The 12807-nt window shown below is 41.3% G+C and overlaps 1 protein-coding gene across 1 annotated transcript in view; it reads left to right on the forward strand.

The window, feature by feature from the left end:
* Window positions 1-1468: 1468 nt before the first annotated feature.
* The window catches only part of LOC111242982 (uncharacterized), a 61706-nt gene continuing 50367 nt past the window's right edge, over window positions 1469-12807 (forward strand). Inside the window, exon 1 of the mRNA XM_086988808.1 lies at window positions 1469-1736. The gene's annotated coding sequence lies outside the window, so the exon portion shown is untranslated. The remainder of the gene's footprint in view (window positions 1737-12807) is intronic.

The raw sequence follows: 12807 nt of genomic DNA on the forward strand, positions 1-12807 counted from the left end.
GATCGCTGACCGCCTGGCACAGATACGTTCAGCCGCTTGTTTCTGTTCTGTCTTTCAATTTAGTTCAGTGTCAGCTCTGTCGCAGCAGGACCAGCTGCCGCCGCCATCATGGATTTTGTGGATTCTGCTGCGGTGCTGTTGCGTTTCGGCTACATTCTGCTCGTTGTTTTCTCGCCAGCATGGTCACCGTTCTCGTCATAGCTACGGACCTTCTTTTTCGCTCTTTCCGGTTGCACTTATGCTTTTGCTTCGGCCGCTCATTCTGTGTAGAACGAATGAGGCGTCACTTGAAGCGGGTAGTAGCAGCGGCGGCAGCACCAGCGCGGCAGCACCAGCGCGGTAGCGCCAGCATCAGCAACTGAGCAGCCGATCGAAGGTCGGAGGTCACAGCCGCGCGAAGGCACAACGACGTATCGACGATGGTCTTTTTTGCCGTCCCAAGAGACAGCTACGGAGCGGCGACTCGCCATGGGGCGGTATTGCTTGCTGGTGTCGTTCGTACAGTTGGCGTAAGCAGTGCTGCTAGTGGTGTTTTGCTTACCGCGGTCGACTAAACGAGAGAGAGAGAGAGAGGCAGGGGAGGATGATCCCTGAGCCAATAGTGAAGCCGGCGCCCTGCTTTGCTGTATGTAAATGAATAAGCCAGTCTATAGTGGCTGACATGCAGACTAGCCTGTCGTAGATGTCGCATTGCAGACGACCAATAACGGATGATGGCAAAAGTGCAGAACATCCATTGCCGTTAAAGGAGTACAAGGTGCTATCACAAGCAAACAAACCGGCAACGAAAGTCGGCATGAATAAAGAACATGCCGAGGGGAAAGCATTTCTTGCTTTCTAAACACTTACCAGAACACGTCTATGGTAATTATATCATAATGTGCAGGTGCATACCTACACATGAATGAAACAGAAATTTTCGCATACAAATTGATAACTAGTGTGAAATGCGAGTACGCCCTTTCCCTGCAGCGGCCAGACGTGGGAATCTATATTGTGAAACCACATGAAAACAATGCTGAATTTACGACAGGTCGTGTATAACCGCTAAATAAGGATTGGGAAGACGAAAAATAATATTATGGCGGGTCAATGAATAAATGGCAATTTTAGTTGATTACACTGAAAAGTACAATAAAATGTATCATGTCCAGCTAACCTTCAGCTACCATCTACCTATCGCCGAACTTCTTCTATTTTCAGGATTCGGATGTGAAGACTTCCAAAAGGAAGTAACTTACTAATATATGAGAGCGCGTAGCGAGGTTTAAGACAACAGAGAAAGAAGCGGTGCGATAGCCTTAACGACTAAAGAAGTATAATGGTAGTCCATTAGAGGACTAAAACACTTCAGCGTTCGTCTTATCCTGTATCACGCAAAGCACAGATAACCTGTAAGTTAGAAGTTTCGCGGGCTTTGAATCAGTTTACGAATCAATTTGCACTTATGATACATAAACAGCTGTGTATGATTCATTTAAATGGATGCGAGGTATCCAAAATCGTATACACCGGTGCCAGTTATTTGAATTTGTTGCAAGAAAATGTTTTACCACGCATTCCTTGGTGAATCGTATCAACAAGAAGATGACTCACTTGCATTCTATCATCGTAATGTACAAGCGTATCTTCCTAGGTAGATAGCTCGAACGAAGGGGTCCCAGACCTGATGTTAGCGGACTTTTGCCTGTGGGGATACCCTAAACTCTACTCCGGAAAACTAAGTGCATTGTAAGGTTTGTAACCTCATTTTTAAAATACCCTGTAGACTCAAGCGGAGACTAATTTTAATGCGACGTTTATATACAGCATTGATTTCAGATACTGAAATACATCCAACAGGTGCTACTACTGAAATTTAATGTAATGGCTATGAATACAATTTACTGATTGAATCGTTAACCTTACTAAAAAGAATTAAAACGAAGAACCACGCTAGCCTGGCAGCACCCATTAATCCTAGGTCAAACAGGTACTTCGTGCTTTTTCAAGCGTATATGTGATACTTAAAGTGAACAGTGATGTTATCTTCATCGACATACCCCATTTTGTGTCTGGTGCCATTACACAACGCCTTTGCTCCGTCATGTCTCCATTACGCAGGCGTCTTTACACCGCTGTTCATTTGGAGTTTCTCGCTTTCCTTATATATTCCTCAGTGACTTTTTCCCATATTTCTGGTAGTCAATCTTTTCTACATCTGTGTGGTTGTATCTGCCTGTATGTGGATGCCTAGCGGCGCGAAGACATCATTATGCTTCGCAGCGAACACTGAAGTACAAGCGAGCATGACTTGCTCGCTCGAATCTTCCCCGACCTTCAGGCCAATTTTGCCTTTCGCTACTTTTCAAAGGATCTTTTTGAACCACAAACATCTTCCGCATTGAAACAGGTCAAAGCTGTAGCGGTATCATGGCTTGAGTCTCTAGCCCATGGAACTTTCGTAGAATTTTGTTCGATGAACAGCACAACGCTGTGTCCGATGCTATCGATATTCTGAAGGACCTTGTTTAGGGAGTTCTAGCCCGCTAGCGAAAAGTATACTTTTTATGAGAGAATATTACAGTATGCTATAGCTTACCTTCCCTTTACATGAAAGAGCTGAAGCATATACATACTCGAAGCGAATTTATAGCGACAAATAAGTGATCCTCAAGTTCTGCATTTACTCAGATCTAGGTGACCCTCGATAGCTGATCTCTTGATAGAGATAAAAATCCGTAACCTAATTATACTACCAGGCGAAACTAGTGCTTGTTCTCATTTACTAGCAGTAGTAATGTAACGATTTATGCTGCTGAAGTGGAACTTTTGAGTCTTCCGACGACCGTTGCCCCGGCCTTCTGCCAAAAATCATCTTCTCTTGCGGTTCGAGTCAGAGTCTGACTGTTCCAACAAAAGGAAAAAACACAGAAACACACCGACAGCGGCAATCAAGTCTTTATGTCGGATTTTGCATCAATCACGTCAAGATATAGAGCACTGCATCTATTCGAATGCGTTCATCAGATCGTGATGTAGATCTTTTCCAATGGATGCCAAACGTATAGACACAAATAACACCCTTGATTCTTTCGCAACCCATCAATCTGGGACATTAGCGTTAGAAATTATTTAGTGTTTTATGTGACTCGTAGGGGCACAGTGTACATAATAAGTGTACATAAGTGCGCAGCAAGCAGCGCAAAATTTTAAAGTATTCAAGACAAAGCTGTTAGCTTACCCTTTTAATAATTTTGTTGAAAATGTATCAGAGACTCGTGGCTTAAGTCTACTAAGACCTATACTATAGATACGAGCTACTAAGTGAGTAGGCAATTTTCTTAAATCGGATGCCAGGTCGACCGGGGCATTTTCGATTTGTCAACAACCGTTCACTGCGTCTGGCTATTGCACGGTACAAACTCATCTGCATGACGATCGAGGCAAAATAAAAATCACTTGAAAACGGGTAAAAACGGAAAAGCCTATAATCAATTCGGAAGAGTTTCTGTATAGGATAAGTGTGACGAGTAACCTCCGCTGTTTGAATAAGCTTTACTCTGATAGGTTGCAAGCAAACCCATACCCTTTGTAACTTAAATTCGATAAATGAAAAAATATTTATGTTCCATTTTTTATGCTAACTATAGGACAAGTCCAAAGGTAGTGAAGTAATTATAGTTGAAACATTAATCATTTCTCACGTAATGGACTAAATTGCGCCATAAGAGTAAGCGAATTTGATGACAAACAGTTTTAGTGAAACAACTATTTATTCTAACCATTACCCGTATCAGTTATCAACGTTGTTATAGGAGATTCTTCTTCGGTTTTTCTGAGTTATGGCCTGGCAGTTTCTGGCCTCCAACTCGAATGCACATTAGCTTTCACAGTACTTCAGATACCGCACATCTGCAGCGGGTCTCGATGAAAACTGATGACCTTCGATTTTGGGCCGATCAAAATCTCAGACTTGGCTTCATTCCATTCTGCAGTAAGAGCGATAATAGTTTATTACAATTTTCATGATGCCAGCCATTCGGAAGGAAAAGCAATGCGTCCAAATAGCCTCACCGATCTCACGACAACTATATTGTTTCACCGGTACATCGAGCTTATCACGACCACCGTAAATTAGGAGTTGTTCTGGATCGATGCAATGATAAATGGATCACATCACACAGAGAACACCATCACTACCATGGCCATGTAAAGCAAACAGAATAGGAGCAACTCCGATTTCTGTCAACAATAGTTATCATCATAATTATTATAACCAACAACAGCGCCAGTAGTCATGCATGTTGACGGCCGAGAGACGGAAGCGAACTTCTACTGTGAAAGACGCGCACGAACGCGCTGTCTACCAAGACGTCCGTCTGGCCGCCGTGTCTCCTTTCTTATCTTGTATCTTATAATAAGAGTGATAATGATGATGATTCCCACTTACATACGCATAGTCCATGCCCAGAGGCGCGAACTCCTGCACGAAAATTCTGTAAAAAGGTGAGAAAAGCAGAATGGAAATCGATCTTGTCGGTCTCTCTGCGCATGTCATACTCCATTTTACTTTATCTTTAGCCCTATGAGATCCCCTCTGTATTTGTCTTTCTTAGGTTGTTCTTCACTTCGGGCTGCCATTTTTCCCCGTGGGCGCCGGCTTGATAATTAATTTTCATTACATCGTAACGGCAAGGTTAGCAAGAGCATTAGTGTCAGCTGTGCCTACGACAGTTACTACAACTGCTCGCGTAGACCACTCGAAACGCGACAGGACGGTAGCACTGTCAAATGACGTTGACGAACGCCCTTGTCAGTGTCCTTTAGAGGAGTCAAACACAAACAAACACCGCACAGTCTCTCTTGTTGTTGCACAGTTGTTTCGACCCTCGTTAGCCGGCCTCAGTGATACTGCAAGCAGATCAAAGCCAGCAGCAGGATCAGCGTCCTGCCAGAGAATCTCAAAGAGATAGCGAATGGGCCCGGCTGATCATATAGACAACTATGTAGCGTGTACGCGGTTATGAAATGATGACGTTACGAACGAACTCTTCATTGTTGGTACCTGTTCATTGATACACTTTTAGCTATAGCATGCTATCTTCATGCAGGCTTCCTAAGTAGAACTTGGCAGGTCCTTGTTTATTTTCTTCAGGGAACTCGGTTCCGCTCTGGGTTAATTTTTTGATCTTGAAATGATGTTATTTGAGCAAACACTTCGCAGTAAAGGGTAGCTGGATAGGTGCAGATGAAAGAAAAAAAAAGGAAAAAACAATAGAACAGAATCACAAAATCTTTTAAAAGGGTAATTTTGCTACTGCTGTTAATACAGCCGTGTTTAAATAATAGGTAATTATTAGTAGGATATAGTGGAGTTTGAGTTTGAATGGTTGAATAATCGCAATGATACTGGCACCGTTGTGTATTATTAAGTTTAATTTATTTTTAAGTTAACACTCAGAAGAATGATTAAAATCTACTCGTTTTAAAATTATTATATAATATGTGATTAATGCAGACATGGCCGTTTAAATGTGTCGGTTGTGTTTAAATGATTTGCTATAGAAGACCCAAAGGTAATGCCTTTAGAGTTAGAACTGGACCAACAGAAGTTTACTAATCATTGCAAGGCTTCAAAATAGGGCTATTTTGTCAAAAAATAAATATATTTTCACATAGAACGTTTTTAATTTGTGCAACCGTCAATAGGGACCTAGGTGCCTTCAAAGATGACGAAACGGGACCCTCATTCCAACAAATAATGTTTTTCGAGTGTCAATTTTTAAACTTGAATTATAATAATTAATAGTTAAGTTGTAAAAAGTGTACATAGAGACTCGTACATAAAATTCCGGGTGCAACGAAAGCCTCGCGGCAATTTTCAAATTCGGTTTTGTTTGATTGACGTAACGTAATACGTTTGATGAGACGCATATGTAGGTACTGAGTGATTTAATTGATATTAAACGACACGAATTGTATAAACGAAGTATTTGAGAATGTCTATATATACACATATACTCTTAGTGACTGGACAAGTACTTGATCCTTATAAATAATCACAGCTCGCAACATAGGTCCCAACCTACCCAAGCAGAAATTATCGTCCTTAAGCTATTGGTATATTTACACACATCAACGATTTATTACGTTACGTACGCATTGAACGTAAATGTAAACAGAAAAATGCCGATTTCGATTTACATGTTGGGTAGGAAAAAAATCCCATGGTTTGCATTGTTGGTTGACATAGCTACCCATGTAAACGATAAATTCAGTGACTAAAATATTAGAAAACCTTTCAACATAGAATATGAAGAGCAGATTCCCGCTTGCACCGCGATTTTAGCGATTAAAACATATTACGGCGTCGGTTTTCCTTTGTTTGTGTCCCCGTTGAATTATGAGAAGCCCTAAAGCTAACTTTTGAGGCAGCAGCATCATGATATGTTGAGTTCGGCTGCTTATCTAAGCTATTTTAGCTGTAACGATAGAAGGAAAACAAAATAGAGTCAAATAAATGTCGGAGAGAATTAGGAAATCAGCTTTCTGCGTTTGATTGAGTAATCGATATAAACCTCTTTATTGTTAGACTGACACTTAACAAAATAGTTACCGAACGGGGTACTAAGTCCCTCCAAGGCATGATGGTAATCAAGTTATCGCAATCAATCGCAACGCAACGTTCTAGTTTTCACACACGTATAACTGCATGTAAAGCAATGAAGAAGCGTCTGTTGGAAGGTGAACTATTTCAATAAGAAAATAGGCCTTCGCGTACGGTCGTTTACCACATGGTCTCGTTTAGTTCTCGAAGCTTCAACTACCAAGACCAGGTGGGCCTTTTGTTCGCGTGCATCGGACATTCCTCCATATCCGATCCTATTAACCGGCTGCTTTGGTAGTGCTGAATCGAACTGTTGTCTCCACAAAAATTATTGATAGAAGAATGGCCATTTGAAATTTACTGCCAATCAGTGGGCTCTTGGATTTTTTCATATCATTGGGATTTACCCCTATGTTGAGTTTTGTCTTGAAAAAGTGGCTTCTAAAGACCAATTTATTTAAACGTCCAGTGAAAAACTGGAAGCCAAATAGACCATATATTTGTGGACCTCTATGCCCAACATATTATTGAATTCAGCCCGCATTCCCTGTTGATGAGCTGACTCAGCCAACAACAGAGAGTTAATTTCTTACTCAGGTAAAGAAATGCTTTGTGGGGTCTGTAGATACCAATCCCTTAGAAGTATCAGAACCGAGTTACTGTGGTAAAGAAAGTGCTTATTAACAAATACGGATGAACTTATAAAAATGGCATTAATAGTTAAAAAAAAAGAAAAACTATTTCTTTAGTTAGAAAAGGCTATTTCATACATCTAGTCTGTGATTATAGGGATGGCTGTCTCATAAACTAGACAACACATTTCTTATGCAAGGCTTCGTTCTTATTGAAGAAACCGATATACAGTCGAAGTCTAGAATTATCATAATGGCAGTATGTTACGCAAGCACTATACAGCGTCTCCCCTCATCAGTTGTTCGGAAGACATTGCAAGTAATAGCCGTATTGGGCAATCATTGCCGACAGTATGTTCGTGAGAACTTGTAGAAATTTGAATTCTCCTGAGAACTGAGGAGTGATATTTAACATTAAAGGCAGCTTTGTATAATGGAAAGCTTGGACATCATACTGAGGACTGTATCAAGCCATCTGGTCGCAATACGTGCAGCCGATTTAGTTTATACTACTAGAGTTGGAGCCCATCCATAGCCAACTAAATAAATAATAGATAAATGCGCTAAAAGTACAAAGTGAGAACATAAAACAAATGCACCTGCTTCAATTTTTTTAAGATTAACCAAAAACATATTTGAAGCCTGAGCTTATATATAGTTAACTTTACAATGACGCCTTGTCATAGCCGATCGTCTCCTAGTATCGAAAGCTCCAAAAGCGAGATTAAACGGCCTTTTGTTTTATGAATCCCCACTAAGATATCACACCCGATACTAGAATGGCACACGAAGAAGTCAACACCAGTCGATGGCAAGGCAGTGGGCCTTCGTGAGGACAGCGAGCCTTTTAACGTAGAAAAGCTGCGAGCTTTTTGGGGTGTACGATTAGTGACAGGTCACATTAGCTTAGAGGAACCTCTTCTGCGCAAGAATGAATAGCATTATGCATTCGTAGTGTTTAACTGAACACGCTTGGCTTTATAAGGAGTTCGTGTCCGATGTATTGGACGCTGTGGCAAGACACGAAGCGGACAAGGGTAAACATCAACCGTATTTACTAGAACTACGCTTCTTTCAAACCAGAAACATTCTACACAATATAACAACCATATCGCATGCTCCAGTTAAAGGTTACTTTTACGTATCTAGAAGCGCGAGGAGCACGTCTTACCTTAATTAGAATTGCCATTTAGTAATTCGACAATCAAGCCAATGGAACCAATCAAGGAGCTCCTTGTGTCAACTGATTGTTACATTGTACTCATCGTTCATTCTTGTTTCGAGCTCTCCTATACGGCGAATTCGCTTTCTTACGATGCTTAATTTAGTTTGTTGGTTTTCATCAATTAACTTATGCCAATAAGCTTATAGACAAAGTTAAGCTGATAACTAGCATGTTATGTTATGTATGTATAATGACGCAACCTGTCCTCGTATGAATTTTTAATGCGATAAAGCGCTTTTATGCCTCGACAGTTTTTCCCGTATTATTTTTAACTATTCCCGTTCATTCTTAGAAAGTTCTTTGAAAAGATCTGACTGGAGATGAATCAAATAAACCTAGTTTTAACATATATTTTTATCTTGCTAATGTTTTCTTTAAATAGCAGATGGCTGGCTGTATTTTTACTAGTGCTGTGGCTAACCTAATCGTTTATGAGAACCGCTAACGCCACATTTCCGATCGAGAAAACTTGTGAAGCTTTTCCGATCTCTACGTTAGGCAAAAAGCAACTTCATCGGCCTATCAGTTTATCCGTTGTCGTCGTCATCATCGTAGTTGAAGTGCTCGTTAATGATCGTCAACCGTGCAACAGTGAGCAAAGACACTAGCGCCAATTTTAAATCTAGGCGCGCTGTCATTGACTTTATTGTAAGATGCTGTCGGTGTTGCATTGGCATGGCTGTCATTACTGTGTTTGGGTACTTAAAGCGTTGTCCCCTTTGTACATACTTGTACGATTGGAAAAAAGTCGCTATAGTCGCGGCGGCCATTTGCTATCTATCACCCGCTGTCCTGGTGGCAGCGTCCTGTAATTAGCTTGTGCAGATATACATAGCTCGAGACAAAAAGACGAGCCAAACACAAAGAAGCATACAGTCTGAAAGCAGTGATTAAATAACGTCTGTTAATAGTCGAACATATAGTTGTCGACGAGACACGCGTCGGTGTTTGTCTTCTAGACGCGGCAGTGCTACGATTGAGCTAGAACTTGACATTCTACTCTTTAGGAAGTGAATAAAAAATTACTTCTTCAGCTAACAGCGACTAGGTGTGATAATGGCCGACTCATCATTGGTTTCGAACAAGATCAGGGCCATGCAGTCGCTAGTAATCAAACTGCAGCACAAGTCCAATATTGACGCTACTATAATTAAACTTTTCTCTTATCTTACTTTTCTTTGTCCCATCTAATCGATCGAACAGCGATCGATTAACATGACCTATGTGAGTCGCTATTGCTGCTACTTCACATTTGAAACAGCCATGACAGCGAAAGCATTCGAAGCGCCGAAGTAGCAGAAAAGAAAAGAACTTCAAACTGCATTGAATCGACCCTCATGCACGCATTGTACGCTATCGGAACACGTCTGGCAGATTTGACAGATAGGCGGTGACAGCGTAATGCATCTATGTAAGAACGCGTATCATGCTCACCAGACTTGCGTTGCTGTTCCGTTGGAGGAACTGTATATTGCTGACTCCTAACCAGCAGACTCCGCTTCTGATACCATCGAAGCAGGCCCCACTATCGCCGTCCATTCGTTCAATGTAGCCGATAAGCATTATTCTCGCACTACTATCATTCGCAATCAGTCATCTGGTGGCGCGGTGACACGGAAGGAATCGCGCCGGGAACGCAACGGGACATAAGATGTAGCATCTATGACGACATGATGCCATCGAGGGTATGTCGACGATGAAGATGGCCGTGACGATGCCAATCTGCACAGGCAAATACAGTACGCAGCCACTCAGCTGATACATAGATGTTATTACGTGGATAATAGTGCAGTAAAAGCAAACGAGCAAGAGTTATACGCGTATAACTTATATGATCATGCCATTAATGATTGATAGATATCGTTGGTGCCTATTGTATACAATCGGCATTCCAAGCGGGTTCCCAAACACTGCACGCTCCAAACACGTACATGTTACATATACGGCTAAACCGATAAACTATGACAGCCCCGAAGGGTTTCGTGCAAGGCAGATTCTTTGATTAAATGTCAATAATAACAAGCTTTTCATTTCCATCAGCATAACTCTAGGCTATGAATTACGTTAAATTCATTGAACGCCTTGAGTCGGACTTCTTAAAACACATCTGCCTCTACTAGAGACTAATTGACGCTGATTATACATAGGGCTTGTGCATTAGGGAAAAACTCAGCTTGTATTATAACTTGCCCGTATGACCTGTATTTCATTGCAGATGCGTCGCCATTTACTACCGTATCATTATTAGCAGCTAGAAAGAATTTAAGTAGACAGCACATTTTATACCCATTCGACCCCCCCCCCCCCCATTAAGGACGCCTTGAGCTCGGATGAATAATTGCGCTCGCCTCTGGGGCATGCGCTTGACAAACAGATTACTAGCAACTGCGCGCAGTAAACGCCGGATACAATGGTACACTACGTTCAAATCCACCCGAGCATTTCTAGCTCTCAAATGACCCTTTGCAAGTATTTTCTCATCAGTGTATATCACTGTTACTCCTACATTGGGAACAATGAAAGCAACAGTCAAACCACATGAAATCTTTTGTTCAATTTTCCTAACGGGTGACGTTTTGACCCTACCATTGCTCTGCTGACAGGGAGCATATTAAGCGCAAATAAAGCTGCTGCGGAGAACTCAAACATTTTGAAAAACTCACGGAATTTCAGGAGGGGGCAAGGCTAAAGGATAGCGCTAATAAATGACGCTTTTTTCAACCTAAAAAGCATTTCCCTATATTTTTTGGTAGAATTTTAAACCAGATATAAAAAGGAAATTACAAGGTAAAAATTATAAGATTACTCTACGCCATTTTTACTTGTATGTTACTCGAAACGTCGCATAAAGTTAAACAATACTGTAGGCCACTGTGGTTTGACGAAAGCGGAAAGTAAATTAACAGCACAGAGTAAATCACGCATTTGCTTCCATTCAGTGCGTTTCTGTTTCCTCCGCTGTTTCGGATCGTCTTCTTTTCTGGTGGTGCATCAACGGTCGGTTTCTTACCTCTAAGCGAATTAGAGTCACGTCATCTTTTAAGTTCCTGGGCGCTCGGCGGTCGAGCACCGGCCTCAGCTCGACGGAAAAAACATTTTCTAAGAAGAGACAGGCCATAATGAAACGAACGTGTTCTGTTCGTTGTATAAGGGCCCGTAGGTCGGTGGGTCGAGCCCACGGTTCACCCTCTGTGAAGTGAAGATGTCCTCGTTATTTTACGATTGCCCTTGCCACAGCGGCTCGCAAAATTCACAATATAAGACCGAGTAGTAGAGAACGATTACTCTTGATAATCACGTGTCGCTGTAATTCTGGCACGGGCAGAAATCACCCAAAAATTATGATCGAATGAAAGAAGCTACAGACATCATCCGCTTGACATCAGCATTGTCTTCTTTGTAACAATTCTGCAGTAAAAAATCAGATGATTCATACTGAAACGTATCGTGAATGTAAACCTTTTTTCTTCGAAGCACAACTTCAAGTTCCTCAAAAGCCGGCTGCGCCCCTTTTAAAAACTGTCGAAAAAAAAAAGCCGCTAGAGAAGCCTCCTCATTAAGGTAAACGATCAGATTCCGATACGATCAACAAGTTTCAATGACTTAGCACATATACAGCTAACAAATATCAGCATATGGAAATTATTTAACGTAATGCACAATGACACCCTACTGATGAAAATTACTATATAGATACTGATCCTGACTGATAGATATGAGACGTACGAATTTGCGCGACATAGTTCACGCTACGCTAACGTCTGTACAAAAGCTAGTACTCCCATACATGATCCGATCGTTGCTGGTTACGTCACTTTATTACTAACCCCGTGGAATTGTGTAACAAATCTATTTATCCACAGCGTTCAGCTCGGTAATAAAGACCAGTACGATGATTTTCCTTAATTTCTTGACTGTTACTGAGATTTTCATTGACCGCTAATCGTTTTCGCCGCTCTTGAAGCTGATCGTGGCCCTCGCTCTATGTGTCCGAAAAAAAAAAAAACGAATACGTTTCACGTTAGCTTCACCTGAGGCATGCGTTGTTTTCTTATGTATCTGAGTACCTAACCTATCGAATATTATCGCAGCGTCGCGACGGTCAAGCGCCACACTATCAGCGACGAACGAAATTCAACATCCCAGACCGTCGCAAGATAAACAAACATGTACCTGCTTTCGCCGCATATGTAGACGATGGGTCCATGATATACGCCCTATATGCAGGCATTAGTTTGTTGACAACTATACTTCATGCAAAATGTAGCAATTTAAATGATGATGAAGTACAACGAATCATTCATTCAGATACTTTTTTTTTTTATACAAAGTGAATACCCAGAAAATATCGGTACGTGCTG

The sequence above is a fragment of the Varroa destructor genome, unplaced genomic scaffold (assembly GCF_002443255.2).
Source record: "Varroa destructor unplaced genomic scaffold, Vdes_3.0 BEIS01000001.1, whole genome shotgun sequence".
Classification (NCBI taxonomy): domain Eukaryota; kingdom Metazoa; phylum Arthropoda; class Arachnida; order Mesostigmata; family Varroidae; genus Varroa; species Varroa destructor.